We start from the raw sequence: 4,395 nt of genomic DNA, 5'->3' as shown, positions 1-4,395 counted from the left end.
CCATTCTTGTACTGGAGTGTTTTGTAACAGCTCACAGCATTCAGGAGTGACTTGCCGGTTAGAATCGCAGGTTCACTCATTCACGCTCGTTCCAGGACTGCGTGAATGAAGACAGTGTGAGTGGGAGCAGAGGCTGGGGTCTGAGCATGCAGCACGGGCTGCTGTCTCCCAGGAGATCTGGGAGAGGATTCTGCCCCAGTTCCGCGGTGGTGGTTGTGGCTCCTCAGCGAGCATCTTCGTGTTACTTTGTTCTTACACCTGTAAGTTCTCCTCCAGGCGACCTGGAGTTAGACACGTGGGTGTGCCCTGTGCCTGCCCACTGCACTCAGCAGCAGCCCACCATGCGCCGCTGCACACCCGCAGGGCAGGTAGGGCTAATAGCTCGTTGGTCACAGTGTGGGTGCTCTGTCCTCGCAGCCAGCAGTCATTGTGTGCAGCGGGCGCAGCTGGCATGGCTTTGTCCACCCAGTGCTCACCTCCCCTTGAAGCAGGCAGGGGGCCGCCCTGGGCAGTGGGTGCCACTGTCGTGCTGACTGGGCCTCATCCTGAATGTAGGGCTCCTGCTAAGCTTGTGATCTGCCAGCCGTTAACCTGCCACACCATGAGTGTCTTCTGCCCAAAGCAGCTGACAGCTGAGTTGGTGTTGGAGTTGGGCACGCTGCAGAGAAGCAAGCAACGCTCTTAAGAAGCTCCACTAGGACCAGGCCTCGAATGTGTTGGGGCGAAGACACAAATAGTCTTCCTTTATGTGCAGAGATGCACCCATGAGAAAGTGAAGGAAGTCCCCAAGGTTTGGGGATTGTGTGGGATGTCGGTGGCTGGGAGAGGACTTAGCATTTGTGGGTGGATGTAGAAGTATGAAGCCCTGGGTGCTAGTTGTGGCAAGCCCAGAGCTCCATCAGCTGGGACAGGGCCTGGGTGTAAGACCATGACCCTGTCAAGCTAGGGGTCAGAGGGGCAGTGCCTTCATCATAGGTGAAGCTAGGAAAGAATCCACTCCTGGACCAGGGACTGAAGCAGTGGGGGCTGCCTGAGCTGCCAGAGGGGCTTTGGTCCGAGAAACCTCAACTGTGTTCCTGTGGGAGGATGGGGTAGCTGACATCTCAGGATTCCAGTGCAGATGGAAACCGCCACCTGCTGGCGACCAAAGGCACTGGAAACCAGCTGTCCGCAAGGGCTGTGAGATCCCACATGGCGGGACTCCCCGGAATGAGGTGTGCTGGACTTCAGGTGCTTTAAAAACAGACTAAACTACAGGGCAAGCAAAGAGCAAGACATTAAAGTGCTCACATGGCATTGGAACAAACAAAAGGTTTAGAAATGAGAAACACAGGCAGCTGGAATGAACATCACAGACAAGTTCATGAGCAGGTTGGGCGGCCAAGAAAGACAGGGCTGGAGAGATTGCCCAGGAAACAGCGGGCGGAGCAAGGGAGTCGAAACAGGTCAGGGCTCTGTGGACTGCAGCCTGGAGAGGAGAGTGGCTGAGAACACGCAGGACTGGTGGGATTCAAGAGCTGTCTGAAGCTCAGGGGGCGTGAGGTAGATCTGTACTGAATGCAGGGTGAAATAATTTTACCACTGGGACAGCAGTAACGGGGAAGATGAGGACCAGCATTGCAGTGAAGGAGGGTCTCCCCTGCCTTAAAGGAAGGAGGAGACCATTAACTTCCATCTTCGTGAGGCTGCATGTTAGTATTTCCAGAGCAACATCGAAACTGGAGCCCCATCCCACACCCAGTCAGGCTGCGGGGGCACTGTGAGCCACTGTAATCTTTCTGGGCTTTGCCGGCCCAGAAGGGTGAATTAAACGAGGCTTGAGGGCCTCTGCTTCTGAACTTCCCGTCCTCAGAGTGGCCCCACTCCGAGCTCCTGGCTCCAGCTCCTGGCACTCTGGGTTCTTCTGGGCTCTTGACTTAGGGCTCTGGGCCTTCAGGTTTCTGCTCTCAGGTCTGGGCTCTCAACAATCCACTCCAGACATGGGGTGGGTTTGCTTTACCAGATTCAGGCCCCCTGGGCTTTCCTGCTGTAACAGCTCTTCCTGAACGGTCTGGCCAGCCGCTGGGTTGACACCAAGGGCGAGCATCCATGCAGCCAGGCAGGATGACCAGAGGGTGCATCATGAGTGGATGGAGAGGGCCCACAGCCTGCCTTTAGGGCTCAGGGTGGTGCCACTCCAGATTGGTGACGGCTCTGTGTCGGCACCATGAGGGGCTACGGTCTCCCGTGTGTGCGGAGCAGATGTCACAGAGTCCTTGGGAGGCCCAGCTGGGGTCCCTGCACCTGTGAGGCCCTTTCCCAGGGAACCCAGCTGGCCTGGAGCTGGTGGCCTAGAGCAGGGTACCCTCCCCTCATGCTGTTATGTGGCCCTAGGGACTCTGGCCAGGACCTGTCCCCATGGACACTGCCAGTAAGGGCCCAGCCATTCAGAGCTTACTTATCTTGGGACTCTGGCCCGAGGTACTCCATCTCCCTCTGCCACCCCAGGTCCTGTGGTCCCTGCTGCTGGGGAGGGAGGCTGATTTCATGACAGATCTTCTGTCTCAGCCCCATGGTACAGAGGACGGCTCCTCCCGAGGCCCCTCCCCTGCACATTCCCGTGTCCTTCGTGGGCAGTGTGTCCTCCAGGCCCCAGCACGGTTCCTTTGCTCGCCATCCACGAGGGTTGTTCTGTGGTCTTTACCCCCAGAGCTGGTGCATGCCAGAGTCAGCTCCAGGGTTTGTGGCTGCCAGCCCAGCAGCCTCCACCCCAGCTGTGACCTTGGCAGGTCCGGATTCACCACCCTCACTGCACAGGTCCCCTTCCTCCAGGTGCTGGTGAGGAAGAAGCGGGGCAGGGCCTCCCTCAGAGGCAGTGGGGAGCTGCTCTCCTCCAGCAGCAGGGAGTGGGCTGTGCCCATAGTCTGTGCAGATCTGGGGAGTCTGAGTTTTTAGGGGCATCTTCGTGACATTCCCAGGCAGGTCTCCGGGTCCCCTCCTTCCCACCAGGGCCCTGCATCAGCAGAGGAGGCCCACAGAGGCACCACCTACCCAGCTTCTGCGCTCGAGTTCCCAGGCCCTCTGGCTGAGGAGATGGCAGTGTCCTTAGGCCCCAGGGCGGCCTCTGACTCTCCCACGGCCTGCTCCTGTGCTCCTCCTGCTGCGTGGTGCTGCTGCACGCTGCACCCCGCTGCACCCCGCCCTGGCTCTGCAGGGACAGTGCTGGTCTCAGGAGCTCAGGACAGCAGCGGGAGGCCATCCAGGTGGGAAGGGACCCGAATCCAGCCCCATGTCCTCTGCCCCAGGTCCCCCAGGTCTGGATCCTGATCCCAGGAACAGACCCAAAATAGGACCCTGCGCTTCCTGGCGAGCATGACCCCAGGAGAGAAAGCCAAACGCAGCAGAGTGAGTGAGGACCTCCGGCAGGGTGCAGTTCCAGTCAGGCCTGCCTGGCCAGGTCACGAGCGTGCTGTGTGCTCAAGAGACAGTGGGACCAAGGGCCAGCTGCTGGCACAGGGCTCTGACTTCCTGTTGGTTTTGTTTTTAAACTATTAAGTTTTGTTTTGTTTTGTTTTTTAAATAAAGGAAGATGGTTTATTTGGAAGCGTGAAAAACAGAGAAGAAAGCTACTCTGGAAGAGTAGGAAACGTCATAAAGCAAAGGCCCTCGTTTTTGTTTTACATACTGTATATATTATTTTATATTTTTATATATTAAAATATTTTGTGGTTAAAGTCAAAATACAAAAAGCTAAATTCACAGAACCAAGTTCTCTCCTGGTCCCTCCTCCCAGTGCGTCCCTCACCATGGGCAACCGTTTTCATGTTTCTGGCCTGTGCCCCCGTGTGACACGCACACCCCCGGGCGGCCCCCTGGCCGTCCTCTGAGCAGCCGAGCCACATGGCCATGCTCCTGGGTCACACTTGAAACCTGTCCTGGACAAGCCTGCTGCTCCTCCCAGCTGCCAGCTGTCCCACCGTGTGTCTCCCCGGGGACGTTTGGTTGTTCCGGCTGTGGCTGTGGCAGGTCCCGTACATCTTTGGGACCTATCCCTGGACCCGGGGCTCCTGAGCCCAGGGTGGAACTGTGCTTTTCAGGTCTCCAGATCCCCTCTGGTCCGTGCCTGCCAGAGCGCCATCCAGCACAGCTGCCACTGGGACCTCCCTTCTGGGAGCAAGGTGGAGCGTATTTCCACGTGTTCGGGGCACTGCCTCCCCTTCTTACAGTCTCTTCCTGTCTGGACGTGTTCTCCCTGGGACCACTGGCCTGTCTTTAGTGGCCGTTGGAGGCCTTAACTGATACACACCGCAGGTACGTCCCTGTCTGCTGTTGGCCTTTCTGTGATACTCTTGATTTTATTTCATGTAAAATTTTTCTCTTTTAAAAATGTTGTCACATCCCTTATAGTTGCTGGAT

This window comes from Heterocephalus glaber, unplaced genomic scaffold (assembly GCF_053883595.1).
Source record: "Heterocephalus glaber isolate CG9 unplaced genomic scaffold, H.glaber_assembly_v1.0 deba00001428, whole genome shotgun sequence".
Classification (NCBI taxonomy): Eukaryota; Metazoa; Chordata; class Mammalia; order Rodentia; family Bathyergidae; genus Heterocephalus; species Heterocephalus glaber.
This window is presented reverse-complemented; position numbering follows the sequence as displayed.